Raw genomic sequence first — 27,227 nt, 5'->3', positions numbered from 1 at the left:
GAAGAAGGGCTTGTGCAAGAATTGAGATCTATGACCAGATTTTAAGCTGGTATAGTTACAGCACAGAAAGTGATGGAAGAGAAGGAGGACAGCTTTCTTGCTTTGACAGTAGTTGAAGTTAGCAATGTGTAACCAATTTTATGATGATAAACCCTTACCAGGCTGCCACATCCGGGTATGTATATGGGGATGGTGTTAGGCCCAGCAGGAGCCCAACTACTGGAGAGGCAGATGGAGGAAACTCAGAGACTGAATTGATGGAATTGCAAGAGGCTTATTCAAACCATTGTGTGATGGGGCTGCCCTACAATCCAGGGAGGAACAGCCCCAAGGAACAAAATCATTGGGTTTTAAAAGGAAAAATCACAGGGAAGTGTGAGGGTTGCAGGCTTGGCAGCACAGAATTGGATGAAGGGGTTGACTTTTAAAATGACTGGTTTATATTAAGCACCAAAGTCTGGCCAGTCCCGGCCCGGACATCTGGGGGAATATCTGATTTTTAAGTCACATTTGGAATACCCTGCTATGTACAGATGTAGCCACCATTAAACGTGGTGGAGAGCGATTAGCACATCTCTGAGAAGTGGGGCTTCGTGCCTTTGGTCAAAGGTCAGGGGCTATTCGGAGAAGAATTGAGGCCATCTGGGTTGGTTGCTAGGCTGTCATTCTTTTACAGCAGGATAGGTCTTTTCTCAATTCACCTGCTTCATCTTTTGTCTGTGTCCTTCTGCTTTCTGGAAAAGTACTGAGAGAACTTAGTTTAACACAGGGTATAAAACTCATGAAGAAACCTGGAGAGTTAACTTGCTCCTTTCAGTGGATTCAGTGTTATCATTTGGAAGTCCTGGGTGTTCATTTCTTCAGGAAGCTGGGTTCAAGATGGGTCAGTATCAGCAACAGTGCAAAGTCTTTTCAATAGACAAGAAGTGATTTTTATAGTGATATCCTTGACCAGGAGGAATGTCACATGCACAGGCTGGTATGATGTCTGTGGATTCAGGTGTGAGAGGCATGGGTTTTTGGAGAGTCAGAAGGAAAGGGTACAGGGTTCTGATGTTTGGTGCAGGCCAGACACAGGATGAACCCAAGTGAGCAGATTAGGAGGACATAAAGGCAAGGGAAGTGCATGTGGGAGGGTTTCTGGGACCCTGCTGGTGGATTGGAGGCAGACACACATGGTGGAGGGCAGGTCTCAGATTGGTGGATGGGAAGCCCTTGACAGATTCTTAGAAAGGGGTACTGGGAAAGATACACAGGGATCCTGATCCTGTGTTTGGAGTTGTGAGTGAGAGACACTAGGTCCTAAATAGCCTGGGAGTGATGTGGAGGGAGCATGCAAATATGGTTGGGAAGAGGCCCAAGTTCCAGGGTCCAGAAATGGGAATGCTTTGTCTATGTTTCTAGTGTGGTTTGGGAGGCAAGGCAAACCCAGGTCATGCTCCAAGCTGGGCTTCCCCACAGTGCCCCACAGTACTTGATGCCTCCTGAAAAGGCCATCTGGGCCAGGTCTACCTGCACCAAGAGTGCCACCATCACAGCATCGAGCTTCCCTGTCCTTCTACTGCTTCTCCAATGCCCATGGTTGCTTCTGAGCAACCCCTGCAGCCTGGGCCCTGTCTTTAGGGTTCCTGGGGCCAGAGGCCATGGACAGTTCTGCAGCAGCCATTTTTCCCACTGTCGGGAGCTGCTGCCCTGCCCCACTCCAAATGCTTTCAATCAATTCTCCACCCCATTATGTCCACTAGAAAAGACTGACAAGAGAACTGGCCATTCGATCTGTGACCCAGGAGGCGGGGTCCCTGGTTAGGGGATTTCTACCTAGTCATGAAACGTCCTGAGATGTCCATTATTTTCTATTCCAAAATTGGCCCTGGCAACTGTTGAGATGGGAGATGGTGCACTATGAAGAAGATTGACATCTAAGTCAGGCAGGGGCTGGGGCTCTTGGTTTGGGTCTTAGAATGGGTGTGACCAGAAAGAGCATCTTCAGAGCCCAGGTCTGGGGCATGGGCAGAGTGGTTAGGTCAGGTCTTACCCCTCCCTGTTGGGTGAATCTGGCATCTAAACTCTGATTGCATCCTCCACCTGTCTTGGGGAAGAGTGGTGGTGGTGGTGGTGGGTAGGGCATGGATGTGTCTATGTCAGGTCTTTTTGAGGTCAGTAGCCGCACATGTGAAAGCTGCTTGTAAAAGCTTGAAGAATGAATGAATGGGCCCATGATAGTTTTGTCACCTCTTCTCTTCCTCTTCCTTCCCCTTTCCTTTTTATTTATTTTATTTTTGAGACAGGATCTCCTGTAGACCATGATGACTTTGAACTTTTCTATGTAACAGAGGGTGACTTTGAACTCTAGAGCCTCCCTCCTCACCTCCCTTTCCCCATCATGGTCGGACCTTAGATTCTTTTAGTAAGTAAATGAGGGCAAAGACCATGTTTGGGCCATCAGTGACAGTCAGCATGACTTATAAAATAGATTATTCTAGGATGTGGAAATGGGTCTTGGTCAGATTGGGCAGGGTGGAATGTGTCATAGAAGGAAAGGTGAGATCATAGATTCAGCAGGGGTGGTGGTTCCCCTCTGGGGGAGACTACTGAGTGCTGGAGGGTAGCCTGATTCCCAGAAAGAGTTCTAGACCATTCTAGGTAAAATAAAATTCAGCATGGTAGCTGTAGTTAGGGAGACAGGAGGAAAAACAAAGGTCTATTCAGAATAGGGAATGTCAGAATTTCTAAGGTCTGAGATCTTAAACTTTTATATAGTTAGAGGTTCTCTTTGATTTTGTGAGTAACACTTGACATTCATGTGGCCTTTTTTTTTTTAATTTATGCTTGAAGTTGAGTCTCAACACAGCGCAAGCTAACCTCCAACTCATAGCACAGCCTAGGCTGGCATCAAACCCTGGATTTTCCTACCTCATATTTCAGAGTGCAGAGAATCCTGGAGTGATTACTGAGCTTACACATACTCTTTCCCTCTACATGGTACCTACTAAAATTCTGAAGCTGTCAAGAAAATCTAAACTATTACTAAAATTTCATGTGATAAAAATTCAATTAACTTCTCCTGCCATCCACATTCCTCTATTTCTTTACCTCATTAAAAATATATTCTTCTATAGCCACTTTGTGTGCTAGCTTCTGTTGAACATCATCATCATGAAATGGACCTCCTGTTGAGGCTGTAGCTCAGTTGGTAGAGTGACTAACTAATATGGATGAAGCCCTGGGTTTTATCCTCAGTAATTTTGTAAGTGAGAGATGGTAGTAAACATAGTCTCCAGCACAGGAGAGGTGAAGGCAGAAAGACAGAAGTTCAAGGTCATCCTCAGCTACATAGAGTTTGCAGCCAGCCTAAGTTACATGGAACTATGCCTCAAAAGGGAAGGAGCACCTGACCAGGTGGGTCAGGAGTAAAGATTAATACTTGCTCTTGCACAGGACCTGAGTTTGTTTCCCAGCACCCATATCTCATGGCTCATGTCCACCTTTAACTCCAGGTTTAGGATATCCCGTGCCTCTATTGGCCTTTAATGCAATGAAATTATTTTGAAAAACAATTTAAATTCTCATACTTATTTATTTATTTTTGTTTTTTTTTTTTCAGAACACGGTCTCATTATGTAATCCTGTCTATCCTGGAATTACCTGTAGACCAGGCTGGACTTGAACTCAGAGGTATCAGCCTGCCTCAGCCTCCCAAGTGCTGGAATAAAAGACTTTGTTAGATTGTTTGTTTTAGGTCCATTCCTATGTTTGTCATCTGAGGATTCCAGAAGAAGACACTGGATCCTGTGGAGGTGGATAGGCTGCTGTGAGCCACCATAAGTGGATACTATGAATTAAACTTAGGTTTATTTTTGGAATAGCAGAAAATGTTTTTATCCCCTGAGCCATTCCTTCAGCCCTCTCATTTATTTTTATTTTTATTTTTAATTCATATAAGTAAATTTGGGAAATCTGAGGGTGTAGCTCAAGGGTAGAAAGCATGCTAAGAATGTATGAAAGAAAATATTTCATGCTCAGTGCTACAAAAAAAAATTCCTTGTTTTGTTTTGCTTTTCCTTTTCAGACAGGACCTCATTTAGCTGAGGATAGTCATAAACTCACCAGCCAAGGATATTCTTAAACTTCTGATTCTCCCACATGTACCTCCTAAGTGCTTTATTTACAGGCAGTGACACCATGTCAGAGTTTAGGTGGTTTTGGGCTTTAACCCACAGCTTTATGCATGCTAGGCAAGCACTATACCAACTGAGCACAAGACTAGACAATTTTTCTTCTGTGAAATCACAGAAAAAAAAAAACCCAACTCATTGCAGTTTCTAAAATTTCTCTAATTATTAATAGTCTTGGCACCCTTCCAAACCTGTGGGACAGATTGTTCACTCCCCTGCAGGTTGAATAATGGGCTGTGCAGCTATCCACCTTGATTCCAGGAGGAAGAGGGGAAGTGCCTACTGAGTGCTGGAAGACAGAGGGTAAGCTAGGGAAGGACAGGCACAAATGATGATGAAATACAAATGTCTGCAGATCTGGCCCTGAATTGGAAGCCTGGAACAGGAATTACTAAGTCTTTTTCTGTCAGTATATTCTAACCCTAAGGGAGGTCCTCATGTCAAGAATCACTGGCCAATCAGGACCTTGAGGCCATCCCTCCAGTCAGAGGAAGAGGCAGGTTTTTCCAGGCACTATGCTCCATGTTTGCTCTGTAGCTGAGCAGGCTTGAATGGTTGGTCTGAGCATAGCTGCTGTGTGCTGTGAGGGGATTTCAGCTGATTTCTAAAGTTGCAACATGGTGAATGTGTGCCTGATGCCCTCGACCTGGTGGAGCAGGAGGCTGAACAGCAGGAGCTGCTGTGTAGGGCCAATCCTGGGACTGGGTGTGAATATGCAGCCAGTACTAGCCACAGGACCGATTCCTTGTCCTAGCCATGACCACAGTGGGGGGAATCTGAAAATCTTCATATTATTGGGTTTGGGATGGAGCTGAGAAAACTCACTTCAGGAAAAGAACATGAAAATGAAAGCTTTATTTTCTCAGCTCAGAGAGGCAGCCAATTCTGGATCTTAATGCATTCAAGAGGATAAGCTTTATTGTATCTTTAAAGGATTAAATCCATAAGGTGAGGGCCCTTGGTGAGTGTCAGGGTCAATCAATTAAATTTTAACATTGCAGTTTTATCAAGGATGTTTCTATTAGAAACTGGGCTGGGTCTATAGCAATTAGCCTCAAGACTTGTAACTGTTTTCCAGGACATTGGGTCTGGAATCCAAGTTCCTTATTTTATATCCTTAGACATCTGGTCAGGAGCTCAAGGTAATCAGGGAATACTGAAGTGGATCTTCTGTCCATTAGTAAGGGAGGGCTATGTAGGTGATATATTTTTACAATTGAAGGTACCATGGTTAAGACAACAGCAAGTTTAACCAGTGAACAGGTCATTAGAAAAATATTTCAAGGGGCCATGGGGGAGATGGCTCTGCAAGCTTGGGAATGTGAAGCTAGTTCGAACTTGCTGGCAAAATGAGGGAGCAAAATGCAAGAGTTTCTGGGAGAAGGCTGGCCTCTGGGAGAAGGCTGCCTCCTTTCACAATATTGGGACTGCATGTTCAAAAAGCATTTGCAGCAGGGGCTTGAACATAGAAATGTTCTTGGCAGGATGCCAAACTCGGAGAGGACTAGTTTCTTTAATAGCTTCTAGAAGTTCTGCCCTCGCCGTTTGATGTGTAGGTGTAAGATTCATTTGGAGTTAATTTTGGGGAGATTTAAAGTAACGTGTTGAGTAATACTTCAGTATAATGCTGTGAGGTAAATGCTGTGAGGTAAATGCTGTTGATGTAAATGATTTTACCAGTGCTTGGGAGATAGGAAGTCATACCAAATCATATATAGCTAAAGGATATTCTAAAACAGCCCACAGATATGTAGCATGCCAAAAGGTCTTTTAAGAGATTAGCATGCTCCTAGGTTGTTTTTTGTTTTCTTCTTTTTCTGATGTCTATCCTCTTTGCCTTTCAGGATGGGGATTGAGCATGTTAGTCAGGCTCTGCCCTGCAGACTATCAAAGCAGACACTGAGACTTATGGCCAACTGTTGGGCAAAGGGCAGGGAATCTTATATAAGAAGTGGGAAATAGTAAGATCTGGAGAGGACAGGAACCCCACAAGGAGAGCAACAGAACCAGAAAATTTGAACACAGGGTTCTTCCCAGAGACTCATACTCCAACCAAGTGCCATGCATGAAGATAACCTAGAACCCCTGCCCAGATGTAGCCCATGGCAGTGTAGTGTCCAAGTGGATTACATAGTAATGGGAAGAGGGACTGCCTCTGATATAATTTGATAGGCCTGTTCTTTGATCACCTCCCCCTGAGGTGATCAAAGAAGAAGGCCACAGAAGATGACAGTGCAGCCATTCTTGAGGAGATCTGGTAGACTAAGATCAGAAGGAAGGAGAGGGGGACCTCCCCTATCAGTGGACTTGGGGAGGGTCATACATGAAGAAGGGGGAGAGTAGGTGGGATTGGGAGGGGAGGAGGGAGGGGTTTATGGGGGGATACAAAGTGAATAAATTGTAATTAATAAAAAATTAAAAAAAGAGATTAGCATGCTAGGAGATACATGTTTGTTCACTGGGATTGTCCACAAAATTTTCTCCAGCTCACAACCAAGGAGATAGCCTGGTTTAATACCATCTATTTGCCCATTTCCATATCAAAGCAGAGGCATCTAACTGGCTGGTTAATGGGCTATTATAGAAACACAGCCAACATTAAAGCCTGGCGTGGCATAAAGTTGCAGTTTTCTTCTTGAGAAAAGCATAGTTCTGTCACATGGGCAAGACATCTAGTAACACCCATTTGAACAGGGAAAACATTGTTGTGTTGAGGGCTGGCCTGATCAAACAAAGCTTTCCCTGAGATCCTCATGTATGAAGAATGACATAATTGCTTCCCACACTCCTTCTCAAATATAATTGGCAGAGCAAGTACAACCTGAGGCCTAGGCCTTGAGAAATTTCCTCAAGATTCTGAGGTATTGATAATAAAAACATAGCTCCTTTCCTAAAACCGTGTATTTACTTGGGTGAGCAGTGTGTCCAGTGCATTTCATTTCAGGAGGGTTTGCTTCAGATTCTGAGAACCAAACTATTCCCAAAACAGGGAGCTATAGTTACCAATTCAAAGGTCACTGTGGTCCTGGTAAATAATGTTCCCCTTGTGTAGCATTGTTTTTATTAGATGCCTCATTGTTCTATCCCATTGAATGAGAGTTTCTGATCAATTGATAGGTGTCTCCTATTTCCTTCCATTTCTCCCCTTGGAGTAGTATACATGATGCTATTCTTAAGAAGCTTAGTTAGGATAAGACATAGCAAGACCGTCCCACCCTTGCTTTTATGCTTTCTACCTTCTGCTTTTCATGTCATTTGAAACATTTGAGACCTTCCACTTATGAACCTGGCACTGAATAATGACCTGAAATATTAGGGGAGTGGGTAGTTAAATAATTCTAGGAATATCTTTGTTGTAAATTTACATTTGCCTCAATCGCTAGACTTGAAATCTCTAGTCCATATTGAAATTGTTTAATATATAACTTGGGACTTGGGCCCTGAATTTAAAAGAGACTTAAGGATGACTGCATATAGGGGATTCAAAATCAGTTCTAAGCTATCTGCCTTTCTTTTAGAATGAACTAGAGCTGGATACATGCTTAGTATTAAACAGACTGTTTTTGTTTGTTTGTTTTTTCTTTTCTTTTTTTTACTTAGCCATCTAATTGTGTTTGCAATACTTATCCCTGGGGAAGCATATTTACTCTAGAACAACTTGGTCTTAGCCTTTTGGAAAAGTATTTCTGAGACAAGCTATGTTGCCTCAGGTGACATTGATCACTGTCTATTGCTACCCAGGGCAATGATCTTGCTTTTATCCATGTTAAAATTCCTAAATTCTTAAGTTAAAGGCTGTACCACAGCAGAGTTTTAAAAATTATTCATTTGAGTCATGTCATGAGCTCTTTATTTTTTTATGCTGTGGGAACACATCTTGTAAAATGAAGGTCAAATTTGTAGAAGTTTTCAATATTGCTTTCTAAATTCAATTCCATTGTGTGATAACTTTTATAAATAGATTAGAAATGGGTGTCAAGGAAGAAATGTGGATCAAACTTCAGAAGTATTTGATTATTATCCTTTAACCTTTCCACTAATAGTAGTCACAATGATGAGAGTTAAGGAATTCAATTCCAGGGTATAAAAGGGTTTCTGAGCTGGTGAGGTGTCTCTAATGTGTATGTTGCCATGCAATTAGATAGGCAGATTTCACATTTTTGTGCTGTAGTCAATGTGGCAGGAAACAGAGATAATATTTAACATCATTTTGTTTATAGTCATCAGTGGGACTGGGTTTGCCTGCAATCACAAGGGGAGCATGAAACACTGCAACACCATAGCCCACCTTTCTGATGACCTCCATTTACAAAGAGCACTCTAGAGAATGGGGACTCTGTTTGAAAACAAGGTCAGTATTATCTGGAGGGTATTTAGAAAAGTGTAGGTGTCAATTTGAGTTATTTTTTTGAGAGTTGTGTTTATTTAATTTCTATAGGAATACAATCATAGGTAACATTGGACTAAGTCACATCTTTCTTGGCTGAGTTTCCTTAGGTACCTTGATGAAAACTTGACTATTTTGTAGGGCATATGTTATTGGCATAGTCTCTGCCTCACCTTATTCTTTCACAAATATTGTGCACTTTCTTGATTCTTATGGATCTACAGTAAGTAAAGAAGTCATATTTTGTCTATGTTTGTAATGTCTTTCTAATCCTACTGAGAATTTTGAGGTTTTTTTCGACATAGCAAATTCATTTGATAGCATGCCATCATAAAATGGCATGCATGGACTGGATGTGTGCCCTGGACAGATATTTAGCTGATGGGCAACTTTGTCTTCATGTTGGTCCCCTAGCAATTGTAGTAAGGGGTGTCTGTGACATGGACACAGTTGCCTGCTTTTGGATCACTTTCCCTCACAGGGTTGTCCAGTCTGGCCTCATTCTGTGAAAAGGTTGATTCCTCCAGATGAACACTTTTCTGCTCCTTAAATATTAACTCAATGTCTTAAGACCTTGCAGGAGGAAAAGGTTCTGAGAAAGAAAGAGGGACTTAAGGTTGGCAAAAATTTATTATATGGCTTGGTTAGATTACTTAGTTGTATTTTCTTTGCCTTCTGTCTAAAACTGTTAGGGCCTCAAGGATGAATTAGTTACTTTATAACTTCATCAGTGGTCAAAATTACTGAGTAAATATGTTAATATGTTTCCAGTTTTCATCAATAATTTGCTTTTTGTCATTGTTTTTGTCTTTTTTTTTTTATTTTAAAGAATAGCCCCCCTATTAGGATGTCCCAGTATGTATCTCTGGTGTTCCTGGAACTCAGTATATATCCTAGAACTACCCACCTTGCTTCCAGAGTGCAGCATTATAAATAGACGTCACAGCTTCATAATTCAGTTCTTTTAATTGTCTTATGATGCAGAATGGCTGAGCCTGGCTTTTTAGGGTAGCCAGGTCATGGGCTCTGGTTCTTATTCCAGTAACAGAATAAGGCTCCCATCAAGTGCAGCCCTCCTGGTCAAAGTCCACTGTCTTCCATATATGAGCACTATTGTTTTCCTTTATCCCTGAGTTTGTTATAACTCATCTAAAGTATAGGGCAGAGTTATATCCTTATTCTATACAGAGAGAAACCCAGGCTCACAGAGTTAAGTGGTTTTGTAATATAGATAAGTGTAACTGTTCATCTTACTCATACCATCATTTTATTACATCATTAAATGAAGACCTCAGTACAGTCCTATAATCTTGGTGCTTACAAAGAGAAAGCAGTAATTTCAAGGTTTCAAATTCACCAAAGGAGAAAATGGTCAGTGGTATGGTGGGAGGCCCTCAGAACAAAGAGAGGTGGTAATTTGCCCAGGCCAATATCCTTAGTCTTCCCTGCAGCTCCAGAAACTCAGAGCCATGGCACCAGCAATTGTTTGCTGAGGTATTTACCACCTGTGTTTTCTAATGTTTCTTGTCCAAGGCAGCTTAGGTCACTTCAGGGTCAGTCTCCTGTTAGTCATTAATGAATGCAACTCTGCCTCAAGTGGGGAAATTAGCCTCAGGCAGGGATGAGCTCCCTCATTACTTATCCAATGGAATGTCTTCAGCTCTGAAACTGTATACACAGAACCAACAGAAATGGATTCAGCAGGTCTAATTCATATGATTTCACATACTTGCTCACATACTTCAAAGAAAAAATTGGAATGGAAGAATTTGGGAAAGGATGAAGAAATTACATGGAAAGGGGAAATTGAGGTAATATATTTTAATTAACATTTAAAAAGAGAAAGTTCAAAGAAAAAGCAGCTAGAATGCTGGCCTAACAGTTAAGAGCACTGATTGTTGTTACAGTGGACATGGGTTCCATTTCAGAAACCAGCTGACCATCTGTAACTTCATGTCCAGGGGATCTGATGGCCCCTTCTGGTTTCTATATGTACCATGCAAACATCCGTAAAGTAAATATAAAGCTTCATATAATGGAATTTGCTGCAGTGGGGTCACAGCCCTGAACGAGACTGGTAGCTAGTGTTGGTTGAAATGAACTCCCTTTGGTCTGCATATAAGCAGTTGTGGCATTGTGAGGAAAAAGCCACTGTATTCTGAAGTAAGAATAGCTCTGTATAACTTTTGTCTAAGAACTGCAAGCACAGTATTCATAGTTAACTTTTCCATGTTGTTTTCTGCATTAATGTTTCCTCTCCTTTGTATGTGTGAGGATTTTGACAGTCATATGTCTTCTAGATTATTCATTATGGTCTAGAAGACAGATTTGCTCTGTAAAATTCCATGTCCTTTCAGGGCTAGACTTTAAGTTTTCTGTCCCAATAGGAATTACTCAAAGCATAATCTGGAACCTGAACCTAAAAGAGACTTCAGGGTGACAGTATTTGTGGAATGCAAAATCTGATGCAGTCAGTTACTCTTTGAGCAGTATACAGAATTTAATGCATTTTCTATTTGAAGAGGATTTTCTTTATTAAACTCTTAGATATATGGAGTGATTTCTCCCTGGGAAGGATATTAATTCTAGAACAGCTGCAGCTCAAGTCTTCTGGAAAAATGTTTCTGAGTCAAGCTCTTTTATGTTGACTCAGGTGACTTTGATCCCACTCTAAAGTAAAGGCATCTTGATTAAAATAAATAAAAATTTCATTTAAAGGGCAATACCACTACTGAGTTTCAAAATTACTCACTGGAGGCATAGGGTCAGCCATGGTTGCAGGAAAAAATATGCTCGTGGAGCGTGGCTTTTGACTTCAGACCAAAACAGTTGTACTTGCTTATTGTGCACATCACATGGAAATTTATGACCAGATTTGAAACTGATCTAGTCACAACATAGAAAATGATGGAAGAGAAGGAGGGGGGAAGCTTTCTTGCTTTGACAGGAGTTGACGTTAGCAATGTGGATTGAGGTAACCAATTTTATGATGATCAACACTTCTCAGGCCACCAGAACAGGGTGTGTCTATGGGGGATCGGATTCAGCATTAACTTGGGAAGTCTGGGTAGATGGGTCAAGATCAGCAACAGTGTATAGTCTTTTCAGAAAACAAGAAATTATTTTTATAAAGGTGTCCTTGATCAGGAGGAAAGTAAAATGTGCAGGCTGGGCTGATGTCTGTAGATTCCTTTGGGAATCTTCTCATTTATTTAAGAAGTGAGGCATGGGATTTTGGAGAGTCAGAATGAAAGATAGCAGGGTGCAGGGCAAATACAGAAGAAGAACCTACACGAGGAGTTTAGGAGCACATAAAGGCAAGGCAAATGGGAAGGTTTCTGGGACCCTGATGGTGGATTGGAGGGCAGGTCTAAGGATTGGTCAATGGGAAGCTCTGTATTGGTTCTGAGAGAGGGGTCCTAGAAAAGTTGTACAGGGATCCTGATCCTGTTTGGGGAGTCATGAGGAAGATATTGATAGCTGCTCTTGCAGAGGACCCGAGTTCACTTTCTAGCATCCAGCTCATGGACCTGTAACTACAGGGTTAGGGTATCCGATGCCTCTTTTGGCCTGTTAATGCAGCGAAATTATTTAAAATTTAATATTTAAATATAAATTCTCATATTTATTTATGTACTTTTGGTTATTCCTGACAAGGTCTCCCTATGTAGCCCTGGCTGTCCTGGAATTCCTCTGTAGATGAGGCTGGACTTGAACTCACAGCTATTTGTCTTGCTCTGCCTCCAAAGTCCTGGGATTACAGACTTTAATTATTAGTTAGTTAGTTTGTTTGTTTTAGTTCCCTACATGTGTTTGTCATCTGAGGAGGCAGAGGAAGTCACGGGATCTTGAGGAGGTGGACCAGCTTCTGTGAGCCACCTTAAGTGAATACTATGAATCAAAGTTAGATTTATTTTTAGAATATCAGGAAGTGTTCTTATCCACTGAGCCATTCCTTTAGCCCTCTCATTTTTGTTTAATTTTTTATTTTTAAACATTTTTTTTAATTTTTATTAATTACATTTTATTCACTTTTTATCCCCCCGTAAACTCCCCTCCCCCTCTCAGTCCCCCTCCTCCTTCTCCACGCATGCCCCTCCCCAAGTCCATTGATGGGGAGGTCTTTCCTTCTGATCCTAGTCTATCAGGTCTCATCAGGAGTGGCTGCATTGTCTTCCAGTGTGGCCTGGTAAGGCTGCTCCCCCCTCAGGGAGAGATGATCAAAGAGCAGGCCAGTCAGTTCACGTCAGAGACAATCCCTGTTCCCATTACTATGGAACCCACTTGGACACTGAACTGTCATGGTCTACGTCTGTGCAAGGGTTCTAGTTTATCTCCATCAATGCTCCTTGGTTAGTGTATCAGTCTCAGGAAAGAGTCCTGGGCCCAGATTTTTTGATGCTGTTGCTCTCCTTGTGGAGCTCCTTTCCTATCTAGGACTTAATATTTCCCACTTCTTTCATAAGATGCCATGTACTCTGCCCTAACGTTGGCCATAATCTCAGCATCTGCTTTGATAGTGTGCAGGGTAGAGCCTTTCAGAGGCCATCTGTGGCAGGCTCTTGTCCTGTTTCCTGTTTTTTCCTTCTTCTGATGACCCTCCTCTTCATATAGGGAAATCAAAATATGTTTTAAGCTGTCTTGTCTTTTAGCATGAACTAGAGCGGAATACATGCTACTATTAAAGAGTTGTTTTTTTTTTTAACTTAACCATTTAATTGTGTTTGGAGTACTTTCTCTATGGGGATGCATATAGAAGACAGGCACAAATGATCCTAAATCCTACAAGAGCACATCTTTAGCCTTTTGAAAAATATTTTTGAGGCAAGCTATGTTGGCTCAGGTCACATTGATCCCAGTCTATTGATGCACAGAGCAATGACATAGCTTTTCTCCTTGTTCAGATTCCTAAATTCTTAAGTTAAAGGTTGTACTACAGCAGAATTTTAATAATTACTCATTTGAATCATGTAATGAGCTCTCTATTTTTTAAGACAGGCTTGAAAAATGAAGGTCAACGTTTTCAACATCGCTTTCTAAATTCAATTATTTTTTTCTCACATATTTTACAACTATTTTAGAAACTGTTGTCAAGGAAGAAATGTGGATCAAACTTTATCCATAGTTGATTTGCATCCTTTACCCTTTCTGGTAATAGCAGCCACAATACTATGGCTTAAGGAACTCAATTCCAGGGTATAAAAGGAGTATCTGAGCAGAGATGTCTCAAGTGTGCATGGTGTTATGCAGTTTGATAGGGCAGATTTCACAGCTTGGGCTGCAATCAGTGTGGCAGGAAATGCACATTCAATTACTATTTCATTTTTGTTGTTGTTGTTGTTTAAGGGCAAAAGTGAGACTGGGTTTGCCTTTTAGTCTCTTAGCACTAAATCACGTAAGATACAGTAGAAGCAATTGTTATTCGCTGCTAAGCTATTTTTCTACCCTGATGTTTTTATATGTTTAGTTTTGTTGTTTTTGCTTTTGTTTGTGAAGACAAAAGTTTCTATGTGTAAATCCTAATTGTTGATAAGTAGACCAGACCGGCCTTGGAATTCAAGCTTTCCCAGATTCTGGCTCCGGATGGCAGTGATTAAATGTGTCCCAATATAAATGTATTTTTTGTTGTTGTTTTAACATTGTTGGACTGAACTCGGGACTCAACTACTGGGAAGGAGACTCGAGGCCGGATCAATGCAAACTGCAAGAGATTTATTCAAGACATGCCTGATGGGGCTGTCTGCATCCAAGCTCGAGACAACCCTGAGGAACAAAAGCTTTGGGTTTTTGTAGGGAGAAACCTCAAGCAGGGAGTTACATGCCTTGGCGTTACAGGATTGGGTGAAAGGGTCTATAGGGAAGTTGACTTTTAAAATGCTTGGTCTGTTTTAGGCACCAAGTCCAGTCGGTCCTGGCCTGGCCATCTGGAGGACATTTGATCATGAGCAACCCCTGGAATGGCCTGTTACATGCTGATTTGGATGTTGCTAAGGGTGGGGGGAGCGATTAGCACATCTTGTGGTTTCTACATGACTGTGGTCACAGGCTAGGGACTTTCAGGAAGGGAAACTGGGGATATCTGGGTTGGTTGCTAGGTAAGGGTACCTCCCAAGTGCAGGCCTGGTTCCTCTTTTATAACAGGGCAGGGCGGGTCTGGAGGTCTGTCTCCACTTGACCTTCATCTCTGCCTGTGTCCTTCTGCTTTCTGGAAAAGTACTGAGAGAACTAACTTGGACATGGGGCCTAAAATTCAAAATGGAGTTTATGATATTTGTCTGACTCTTTCAACATTATTGGCGGATGGTGCTGGGATGTAGGTTTTTGTACATGTCAAACATATACTGTTGTTCTGATCTTTATCCACAGCCATAACTGAATTTTTAAAAATGCCAAGTATTTCTCAGGACTCCATATGTTTACCACATTAATACTACCCATGCAGAGACATTTGATTCTAGGTACATGACATTCTTCCAAACTCTGTTTTGAAATTTTTGAATGAATGAAAAAGAGTATTTTGCCTATATGCAGGTAGAATAATAAGCTGTGTAATATATGCACCTTGATCCCAGGAGAAACAGGGAAAGTGCCTACTGAGTGCTGGAAGACAGAATGTAGGCTATGGAGGACAGGCACAAATGATTCTGAAATAGAAATCTCTGCCTATCTAGAAAAGATAGGGCCCTGAAATGGAAGCCTGGGCCAGGAATCACCAAGCCTGGTCCCTTTAGTACAATCTAACCCTAAGGTAGTGTAAGACCTGGGGTCTCACAGCTCAGGAGTTCAAGATCGCGCCCTTCCCAGAAACTCCTCCAGACCACAACTCGTTGCAAAAGCAAGAGGTTTATTAACCATTGTGCAATGGGGTCACCCCTGCTGGTCAGCAAAGAGTGGCACTGGGAGACAAAGGCCTTTAGCTTTTTAAAGGAAAAATTGCAGAAAATTTGACGTTGCAGTTTTGGCAATTTAGGATTGGATGAGGAAGCTATAAAGTAAGATAATCGGTTAGTCTTAGGTGTTCAAGCTTGGCTAGTCCTGCCAAGTGTGGATGCAGCTGCAATTTAAGGTGGGGGTGGTTAGCTTATCCTTGAAGATTAGGGGCTTCGGACTTTTGGCTGGAGGTCAAAAGCTACTCAGAAGAAGTCTGGGTTCATTGCTAAGAAACACTATCTTGAAGACAAGGTCTGGTTGTTCTTTTTGCTGAGTGAAGGTCATTGCTTGCTTGCTTTTTTTTCTATCTGTCCTCACAGATAGGGTCACATTTCTTCATTCTCTGGAAAGGTACTAAGAGGCTTTAGCTTAACCTGAACCTAAAACTCAAAACTATAGGCTTTAGAAGACATACAGGTTACAAAGGTAGTCTAATCCTTTCAGTAGATGCTCACTCAAGGGAGATGTCACTCAAGACTCACTGGTGAGAAAGGCTGAGGCCTTTCTCCAGTCAGAAGAAGAGGTGAGTTCTCCTGGTGCTTTGCTGCCTGTTTGGCTCTGTAGCTGGGCAGTCTTGAATAGTTGGTGTGCTATGGTCTGAGCACAGCTGCTGTGTGTGTTGTGTGCTGTTATACCCAGTTTACAAACCCCCAATAGACCTGCTGGTATTGACTCCATTGCAAAACACAGGAGGGTCTTCTTATTACAACCTCAAGCCGGGTGGCTGCTCTTTAGAAAGACATAGGGACAAGTGACACTCCCTCCGGCTCCGGGAGAATAAGGTTTTTAAAGGAACAAAAATGCAAGCAGTGTAGTACAAGCTTTGTTGTTACAGGATTGGGTAAGAAGAACAAAAATGCAAGTGGGGTAGTCTCTAGGGAAGCTGGCCTTTAAAATGATTGGTCTGTTTTTAGGTGCCAAGACTGCAAATGGTCAGGCCTGGCTACCTGGGGAACATCTGACCTCTAGTACTGCCCTGTTATGTGCAGGTTTTCTTAGGGGCTATGTGACTCCAGTCACACCCTGAGGGTTTATCTGGATGGTCGACTGCTGTTGGCCCTCTGCTCTGAAAGGAATGTGGTCTGGTGATTCTGCCCCAAAAATTAACTCTTAAGTATTTTAACCTTTCACTGTGAGGGGATTTCAGGAGAGTTTGGAAGTCACAACATGGTGAGTGTGGCCACTGCCTCCAACCTGGTGGAGCCAGTGGCTAAACAGCAGGAGCTGCATGTAGGGTCCCTCCTGGGCAGGGTGGGAACCTGCAGCCAGAAACAGCCAAGGGAGAGATCCCTTGTCCTAGCTGTGAACTCATTGGAGGAATCTGAATATCTTCACTATAATGGGTTCGGGTGGAAGCCTAGAAGATTCACTTCAGGAACAAAAGGTTCAAATGAAAGCTTTATTTACTGATCTCAGGGAGGAGGCTAGTTCTGTATCTGAAAGGTCCATGAGGGCCTAAGCTTTGTTGTATTTTTAAAGCATTAAAATCCACAAAGTGAGCAGCCCTTGGTGATTGTCAGGGTCATCCAATCAAATTTTAAAATTGTGGGTTAAGCAAGGGAGTTTCTGTTGGAGGCTGTGCTGATCCAGGATACCTGGGCTCAAGGCCTTTAATGTTTTTTCCAAAACATTAGGTCTTGAATCCAAGGTCCTTAATTTGTCTCCCTAGACATTTGGTCCAGAGCAAGGTGATAAGGCAGCAAAAAAATAGGTCTTCTTTCTGTAGTGACAGCTTTGTGGGTGACATCTTTTTACAATTTAGGCACAACAGATATTTAGGAAAATGATTCAAAGGGCCAAGTGGGAGGCTGCTCTTCAAACTTGGGCATGTGAAGTTGTTTTAACCTTGGTGGCAAAATTGAGGAGCCAAATGGAAGAGGTGCTTGGAGAAGGCTGAGCTCTGGAGGCCACCTCCTTACACAGTATGGGGCTGCATGTTCACAAAGCATTTGCAGTAGGGGCTTGAACATAGGAATGTTCTTGGCAGGATATGAACTCTGAGAGGCCTTGTTTCTTTAAGAGCTTCTAAAAGTTCTGCCCTTGGCATTTGACATGTAGATGTAAGATGCACTTGGAGTGCATGTTCCTCTCGTACAGCAATGTTTTTCTTAGACACCTTATGTTTGATCTCATTGTGTGGGAGTTTCTGATTGATTCATAGATGTCTCCTGTTTCCTTCCCTTTCTCCCCTGGAAGTACTATACAAGATGCTAGTCTTCTAAAGAAGCTTAGTTATGAGACATATCTGGTGCAAGACCTTCCCACCGGGGATACTGTATTTTCTACCTTCTACTTTTTCTTTCATTCAAAACCACTGAGACCGTCCACTGATGACCCTGGCCCTGAAGAATGACCTGCTCTATTAGGGGAGCGCAGTATTTAAGTGATTCTTGGAATATCTTTGCTGTTCAAATCTCCCATCTGCCTCATTGGCCAGTATTGGAATGATTAGTCCATATTGAAATGGTTTAATCCATAACCCTTGGCCTGAACCTAAAACTTAAGGATGATTGCATATATGGAATTCAAAATCTGTTCTAAGCTGTGATGGGGATGATTTAAATAATGGTGATTACAACAGATTTTATATGAAAGAGGCTTATTAGAGAGAAAGAGAGAAGGGAGAGCAGGACATGATGGGTGGAAAGAGGGGTACCCCGAAGGACAAAAGGGAGAGTAAGGAGGGGTGAGAGAAGCAAGAGAGGGACCATGTATGTGTCGGGTTATTCCCTTTAAGATGCAAGGTAACCAGGCCTTGCAGGTGTGGCCAACTGGCAGGTGACATGATGACATCATAAGTTGCTGGGCAACCCAGGAACAGGTTTAGTTCCAAAATCTTAACATTCCTCCCTTCTTCTATAAATAAAAAAATGAGGAACTTGAACTGCTTCTCATGTAAGGTAAGTTAGAGTATATAAATTTAGGCTCATTGGAAGCAGCTCTTAATTGTCGTGAAAAGGGTTAAGAGAGAGAGAGAGAGAAGAGATAATAGCAACAAAAATGGCCAGATTACATAGTCATGTGGAGGAGAAGCCTCTGCCTTGGAAGATTTAGGGTAGAGGGTTGTCAATAGGGAGTTGCTGGCCATGCAAGGCAGCACATAGGGACTGAGGAATGCTGGGAGAACCTGGAGCTGTTTGTCCTGGTCCTGAAGCACACCTTGCTAGCCTTTTGTTAATAATAAGTGAATAATGGGCGTGGGTTTTTTTCTGGCCACGTCCTGCTGACACTGGGTTGCTGTAGGGAAGTCAAAAGGCTGAAATGCTGGTCGATTCCAGGAAGAACAAGCTGCTTTTATGCTCTCCAGGGTTTGCAAGAACATCTATGGCTGGGAGGGAAAGTGCAGGTCCAGCTTGCTGGAAGTCTTCAAGGTCACAGTGGAACACTTGTGGTAGCTGCTTTGGTCCTGTTGTGGATATAGGAAGCATCTGTGTTTGGCAGGCTATGGAAACATATATATGTGTGTGTGTGTATTCGTGTGTTTAGTGCAGAAGATCACATTAAATAGGTTATGGAGAAAATTCTTTAGGTGTCCATTTAAAACTTTTTGGAAGAGCTAGCAGAGGTGGAAGGTTTGGATCGAAGAGACTTGAACATGGGAACCTCCATTTACCTGAGGGAACCTACCTTTACCCAATCACTGGCAGTAATTAAAAGGCTTTGCTCTGGATCTGTAATTGAGGCGAGGTTTGGTTACAGAAGTGTGTAAACTTAGAGTCCCTTCAAGTGGGTACTAGGTGTAGAAACTTGAAATGCTCCAGAAGACATTGCAGAGGATAATCTGGAGAAATGGATGAATGGACTATACTTGTTGGGAGGGTAGGCATCAGTGACCTGTCAAGGCATCCCAAGAGCAAGGTTTGACCTAGTAGAGATGGTCCTACCTGATTCAGTAGTTCCTCAGCTTTCGGCCAGAGATCAGGGGCAGAGTTGCCCAAGAATGCACAGTCTACCTAGTCCTAGGGTTTTTGTGCTAGCGTGAGGAAAAGACACTGTACATGTGGGGATGAGATCTCTCTGGGGAAAGAGAAAGTCCTAAATGTAGATCAGTAGAGAAGATCAGCCATAGCCAGTGAATGCTATGGATGGGACGCTCCCTGTGTCTCAAAAGACCGTAGGAAGTTGCTGGACTCCGAACAGTTAAGCTTCCCCTACCCAGGGAGGTGTTTTATGCTGATCAATGAGATGAAGTCACCAATCTAGTGGCTGGCCAAGGAGGAGAACTCACCAATCCAGACGGTGTTGCAGGCGGCAGATAGCAATCGGGTAGCAGGAAATATAGCTACCTATATTAAGAAATATTAAGCCTTTTTTTTTACCTATTTTTGGATACTGTAAATCCCCTTAGACCTTGCAACCTTTATACTTTGAATTTACCAACCTTAAAATTTTTTTTAGACATTTAAACATTTATAACTTCCATTTATCGACCTTAAGATGTTTTCTTAGACTCTCAAACATGTATAATGAATATTTACCAATCTTAAGGCATTTTTTTAGATCCTCAAATAATATTTTTGAGGGGGGCCTTTGTATCTAGTCATTTACTATGAGACATGGGTGAGATTGCTATGAACATTGATTGTCCTATAGCTAAATAAAGGGATGGTAAAAGGTTAGAGTTAGGCCTTTTTTTGTTTTTTTTTTGTTTGTTTTGTTTTGTTTTTTGAGTCTGGCAACAAGGCATATTGTATCTTGGCCTGACAATAGCAACTCTAGGACTTAGGCTTAAGGCCCAGTCTCCTGCCTATGAAGAGAAATAAGAAGGCATCTGAAGTCTCCCAAGACAGAAGTTGGCAGTATGGCCATGGGACCCTATTGTGAGGCCAAAACAGACTTGCAATGTTACCCTGGGCTGGGTGAGAGTGGTGGAGGTCACTGAGTAAAGGAGCTATTTATCCTCCACTGGGCCAAGGAGTTGGAAGGCTGGAAATGTCTGTCGCTCTTGGACTGGTTGAGCCTCCATGGCTGGGCACAGAGGACAAACCTGCATGGGAGCATTTTGACTTCCAGAGGCCAGTCTGCCAGCAGGCAGCCATGGCTTGTTGAGGCAGCAGTGGGACCAGTGTCTCCTTTGGCTGCATTTGAAACAGTCACCTGGTAGAACTGACTTTTGGCTCTACCTCAGTGGGATGGGGCACTGCAGACTTCTTGGTTTTGTGGGAGATTGCCAGGTTTGCTGTGGATGAGCTGGTCGGTAAGACTCCTCTCTTATTATTTTTACTAACTCCTGTATGGTGGTGACTCAATGACCATCCTCAGCTGTTTATTAAGATGGTAGTGAGCCCATGTTTGCATCTGTAGGACTATAAATATATATTTTGTCATCTATGAGATGACTATTAACTTATATCCGTTAACCATTAACTATTAGGACTTTAGGTTTTGTCCCTGGTAAGTTGGAGCCTTAAAAGTCATATAGACCATTAAAGTGAAAGCATAACAGTTTTCTGTGTGATTTAGTATATTAAAAGTTTATGGATTATAAAAGTTTAAGGCTATCCTATAGCTTGATAACAATTCCATTTTTAGAAGATAAGACCAAACATTTTAACCTTTTGGTATCAGAGATACCAAGTTTTAACATAAATAAATCCTCTAAAATTAATAGATCTTAATTTAGAATATTGGTAAAGACCTGTATACAGTAACAAACTCGAGTTATAAGATTTAAAATCAACACTTTAGTAGAACAGTATAAAGCAATTTTAAAATTACATTTGAATTTATTAAAGCAAACCCATTAGCCAGAAAGCCTAGTGGTGAATCCCGATCATAGGCAGCACACGACAGGAGAAACAGCAACAGCATTTCTTAATTTAGCAACTGAAAAAGACATAGGCACTTAGACAGACATTTCAAACCAACTTCATTTGAATAGATAGTTATAATTTTGAAATTTTAGCATTAGATAAATTTATTTTGAAGCAGGGTTGAATTATAGATAGTAGAACGTAACTTGGAATGTTTGTAAAAATTCACACCAATGTAAAATGAGGCTCGTTGTTGTCCTAGTCTAAAAGAAGAGAAAATAAAGTTAGTTATGATTAAGGAAATGTAATGTAAATGTAAACCCAATGGGAAAATTATATAAATCATTGGATATAGATATAAAGCATTATATATATATAATATTTATCTTTTATATAAAATATAAATATATAAACATAAATATATAATTATATAAATATATATTTATATGATATATATTTATTATACATATATTGCTTTAAATATATATTTAAGAGTAGAGTGTATAGAAATCAGGAAGAAAAGATTTTTGCAGGAATGGGAGAGTGTCGAGCACATGGCAAGACAGAGATCCTGTAGAGGTTGCTCTAAGTCAAAATGGCCGTGAAGCCAAATGGAGGCGATAGTGAAGCCGTGGCTCCGCCCGCTTCCTCCCCAAACCAACATGGCGGATAGCATCCTGCAGGAGATTCAAGATCTCACTCATGGGAGCTCAGGCAGCCTTGCAAATCTGTGTACAGGGTCCCCAGCGATGTCTTCCCTAAAGCTGGTTTGTCTGAAGCATCACTCCAGTGATTGCCCAAGGCGATTTTCATCCCGCTGTGTCCCAGGGGCTCGGGGGACCTGAGCAACTGCAGGGGGGAGCAGTCCTGAGCAGTTGCAAATAAAGGCAGTGAGAGGAAGTAAAGAGCTTCAGGTGTAGGTGAGGGCACACCAGCGACTTTTCCAGGTTGATTTTGGCGTGGCTTGAATTCCTGGAGTTCAGAGCATTAGGACAAGTCCGGGCAGTGGGTAGCCAGAGTGGGGACACTGCCGCTGGTCATGGGTTGCTGTGGCTGCCACAGGTGGATGTGTGGTGCACAGTAAGACAGTTGAGGAAAAACAAATCTTTTTAGGCTTACATAGAGCAGAAAGGAATTTGTTGTAGCCATCCATTTTTGTCCCAGAGGAGTACAAAAGGGTTCTGGCAAAGCCAGGGGATCCCACTCCCCCGGACCCCACCTCCCCGACCCCTTTCTCCCCCCTCCCCCCCCCCCCCGGTTTCAGCAGCAATGATGGGGATGACTTAAATAATGGCAATTGCAAACAGATTTTATATGAAAGAGGTTTATTAGATGGAGATGAAGAGAGAGAGAAGGGAGAGCAGGACATGATGGGTAGAAAGAGAGAGGGGGGTGCCTCGAAGGACAAAGGGGAGAGTAAGAGGGGACAAGAGAAGCAAGAGAGATCAAGAGAGGGACTATGTATGGGTCGGGTTGTTCCCTTTAAGAAGCAAGGGAACCATGTCTTCCATGTGTGGCCACCTGGCAGGCAATATGATGACATCATAAGTTGCTGGACCACCCAGGAACAGGTTTAGTTCCAAAATCCTAAAAGCTGTCTTCTATTTTAGTATGAACTAGAGCTGGATACATGCTACAGTTAAAGAGAATTTTCTTACTTAATATTTTACATGTATGTGGAGTGGGTATTCCCTGGTAAGGCATATTACATTCGGAACTGCCGCACATTTTGCATTTTGAAAAAAAAAATCTGAGAAAACCTTTGTTGCCTTAGGTCACATGGATTCCAGTGTTTTGCTCCCCAGAAAAATAACCTTGATTAAAATTTTTAAATTCTTCAGTTAAATGCTGGACCACAAAAGAGTTTTTAAATTACTCATTTAAGTCATTTAGTGAGGTTTCCATTGTAGTAACATGAGAAAGATTTGCATGTGGAGCATGTATTTGTCCTTCAGACCAGAAAAGGAGGGGAAAAAATGACTGTGTATCCTATAGAATGAAACATGATAGACAGTAGATAGATCACAGACTAAAGTGTAAGGGATTCAGTGACTGGTGTCACCATTGTGACATGAAACCTGACTAAGGTGGGATGAGAGATTTTGTGATTGCCTACCATGTATTCACTCAAGCCTCAAAATGAAAACAGACAAGATTAGGGACAATTTAGGGAAGTTAGGTTGAACCAAAGCATACTGAATCTCCAACTGAGGGATTATTCTTTAATGCACTGCAGACATGACCAATCCTTATTGACACGATTCAGTCACATAAAGAATATAAGACACAGAGCATTGGCTATGGCTGAGTGGATCATATTACAGACCTCAGTAGCTAACATGACACATAATGTGTTGATTATTTTTTTTCCAGTGTATAGCAATATATTCTGTAGTTCAGTTTTGCCTCATGCTATTTTTTATTGAGAATTGTTTTGAACTCTTAATCATGCCTCTGCTGCCCAGTGCCTGGAAGACTATCTTGCAGCGCCATCCAGGCTGGGCCATGACAGGATGTGGAGGAAGAAGGTGACAGCTTTCCTGTTTTGAAGGCAGTTGGCATTAGCAATGAGTAATCAGAAAATCAATAGAGGACAATCACTGAAGTTGAACCTGGCCAGGCAAATCAAGAATCTGTATATGGACCTGAACTTATCTCTATAAATGAAGTTGTTGTAGTTAGACTCATTCAACCAACACAGACGATCTTGACAAAGTATTGTGGCTGTGTCTAGCAGGAATGTTATTTTCCTGTCTGAAAATGCACAGTCTGAGAGAAAAGGTACGAGTCAGGCATGCTGTACTCTTAATACATGTGTAGCTAGAGTCTGGAGAAAACTGGACCGTACATCCTTTCTCAGCATTTAAAAATAATTTTGAGAATATTGTTCAATCATTTCAATATTCTCATTCCTACTGTTTAGTCTCAGTCCCTAGGGAAAAAAAGGCTGATGTGACTATTTAAAATATCAAAGCAGCTATGCCAACCATGTTGTTCCAGCATACCTTATTCCCTACAAAGGTAATGGTTGGCATGCCCTGTCCTCTAGCCCAAGATTTGTGTAGCCCTTCTTACATTTGCTCTTCTTTATGTAATTCAAACATTTTGCTTAACTTTTTTTTTTAATTTATCATTTACCACCCTAGACTCTTGATCTGGCTTCCTCCTCTTCCCTCTTCTGTCTTCTAAGAAGGCTCAGAGTCATGTTCACTCTCAACTCACTCTGATGTACCAGACTGTGGGTATGCTCTCTGTTTTATATATAATAATATTATTACTGCATCATACTTAGGAGTAATCACGTTCCTTTATTTTTTATTCACCTCCCATTTACTATTACTTACTTTCAAATTCATAGCCACATTTTGCCTTCACTTGTTATTCCTGTGTGAATTTGATGGAGAATTTGCTGTTGAGAGTAGTGCCTAGAGGAAGTTGAGTTCATAGGATTCAGTGGAAAATACACTCCATGAGAAATTAAGCTAGAGGTCATTTGTTTGGTAATGTGTTCCCAAATCTTTCTTATCTTGTTCATGATAAGAAAGAAATTAAGTAAGATAGAATTAGAAAATTGGGCGCTGATTTCTTAGATGAAATATGGAATCACTTAGATGGATATTACTAGTGAAGATTACATTAAAGATTATAGTTGTAAACTAGAACAACAATTGGTCAGAAATAAATGTAAATTCTGGGTTGTAGATTAAAATAGAACCGTGTAGTTTCAGATGGCAGTCATGTGCTAAAACAGAGGCAGGTATTTTCAAGGAGTTTATCCCCATTAAAGAAAGGCCCTTGCTTTGGATTCAAGCCTTAGAACGTTCTCAGGAAGGAACTTCATCAGAAATGTGCTGCAGCTGTGGTCCAAGAATGTCAGGGTCTATCCAAACTTAGCAAGGTAGCTTACGTGGCTTTGATTCTTCAAACAAGAACGATATAAAACTTAAGGTCATGGATTCTTCCTCCGTGCTTTCAATTCAAAACTGTTCCAGCCAGCTGAGTTTGGCAGAGTCAGAGCAGCAGTGAGAATATTGTGAGAGTGCATTGCATGAAGCTGTGAGGAGGAAATCCAAGTTGTAAGTTGTGACCGCAAGATGTTGAGATAACTAAGCAATGAGACACCTGTCATGGAGAGACACATACAGACAATGGAAGTAACCAACTGAGAAGTTACAGTTTCAGAGCCACCTAAGCCCTATGAAACTGAAGACACATGTGTCTGAGGTCAGTGACAACATTCGGTGTTTGCCCTGCTGGGTTTCCTATCTTGGTCCAATCTTCCCTCACTATACACATTGCTCTCTTTTGGAATTAGACAGTGTATTCTGTGCCAGGGTGTGTTTTAAGGATGTAACTTGCTTTCTGATTTTACAAGGTGTAGCAAGAAATAGATTATCTAGTGTCAAAACAGACTTTGGATATTTGAACATTATCGGAGCTGTTGCAGACCCTGAGGACTATTGAATTAAGACTAAATGCATTTTCATTATGGGATGACCATGAGCCTATAGTAACAGGCTTTAGAATGTAGTTGATTGTATCAAAAAGCTCCCAGATAATAGAATGCCTTTGAATACGTGTCTTTTCTTTGTAGAGTTTATGGAAGATTTGGTAGGAGGAACCTTTCTAGATTTTTCCTGGAGATGGCATTGGAGTATCTATGGACTCAATCTATATTCTGATCTTGGTGTCTACTGTGTTATAATTGAAACTGATAAGTCAGCTGCCTTCTGGTGCTGTCATACCTCAACTATTATAGACTCTAGTACTAAATAACATACGATATGAGAAGCAAGTGTTATTCAGTTTTAAGCTATTTTGGTAGTTTGATGTTATTATAGATTTCATTCATTAACATATATACATATACATACACATATACATATTCATGTACATACAGTGAAGGGAATGTTTGTTTGCTTAGACCTGGCTGTCCTGAAAGTAGATATATAGGTCAGACAGGCATTGGAATTAGAAGATCCACCTGACTGGCTCCACAGTGCTGGGATTAAATATAGGCTGGCATGCCTGGGATTTTTGTTTCATTTTGTTTTGTTTTTCTATTATTGTCTATAGGTCTTGAAATGTAGTGTTTTGTGCCCACCAAGCATATGCCCTGTTCTCATCTTCATCCAAGTCCACCTTTAAATTTTGAAATCTGTCATAGGATATATTTTATTTCTCAGGATGGCATATCTTTACAGCAATAATATTGGCTGAATCTTTGGAGTCATTGCATTCCAGGTGCATGAAAGTCTTTCTCCAGTTTTGTTTTGAAGGTTTTGAATGGATATGAGTATTTTGCCTGTATGCATGTATGCCTCACAGGAGTCAGAAGATGGTCTCAGATACCCACAACTTGGAGTAATGGATAATTGTGAGCCTCCATGTAAATACTGGCAATATGTCCCAATTATTCGCAAGACCAGCAGGAGCTCTTCACTGCTAAGCCATTCTTCCTGCCCTATGTTGTTTATTTATGATCAAAATTTTCAGTGCTAATATTTTATTTTTCATTTTATTATTTTTTAACATGCATTCCCTTTTAGTAAGATCTTATTAATTGTATAGTTTAAACTGGGGCCCTTCAGGTTTTTGGAAGATGAAATATTATTCTTTGTAAGAACATCTGTGAACATCACATCTACTTTTTTTGTTTCTTTGATTGATTTTTGCAGAGGAGACAGGGTCTTAATATGTACCTCTGGCTGACCTAGTACACATTGCCTGAGACAATACACCTAGCTTGTCCGTTAGTTTTAGTAGTTAGTAATTGTTCTCACAATTTGTCTGATGTGTGCTCAGTACATTTCTCTCTGTCTATCCCCACCACCACCACCCCTTTCTGTTCATTGCCATTTCTCTTTTCAGGCTATATCCTATTTCAAAGGAGTAGAAATGAGAGACGTAAACCTCATTATTCAGTTGCCTTCTAAAATGACTTAGTGATTACATTAGAACTTTTGTGTCAACAACTATACA

The 27,227-nt window shown here is 41.3% G+C and overlaps 2 protein-coding genes across 6 annotated transcripts in view; both read left to right on the top strand.

Moving 5' to 3' along the window:
* The window catches only part of LOC110561735 (vomeronasal type-2 receptor 116-like), a 799,658-nt gene that overhangs the window by 482,766 nt on the left and 289,665 nt on the right, over window positions 1-27,227 (top strand).
* LOC110541660 (zinc finger protein 431-like) overlaps window positions 1-27,227 on the top strand; it is a 52,857-nt gene that overhangs the window by 19,927 nt on the left and 5,703 nt on the right. The window contains exon 4 of one of the 5 annotated variants that reach the window (XM_060376161.1): window positions 24,392-24,487. The exons of the other annotated variants lie outside the window; for them this stretch is intronic. The gene's annotated coding sequence lies outside the window, so the exon portion shown is untranslated. The remainder of the gene's footprint in view (window positions 1-24,391; window positions 24,488-27,227) is intronic. 5 annotated transcript variants of the gene reach the window in all.

Source organism: Meriones unguiculatus (assembly GCF_030254825.1).
Source record: "Meriones unguiculatus strain TT.TT164.6M chromosome 13 unlocalized genomic scaffold, Bangor_MerUng_6.1 Chr13_unordered_Scaffold_34, whole genome shotgun sequence".
NCBI lineage: Eukaryota > Metazoa > Chordata > Mammalia > Rodentia > Muridae > Meriones > Meriones unguiculatus.
This window is presented reverse-complemented; position numbering and strand designations above follow the sequence as displayed.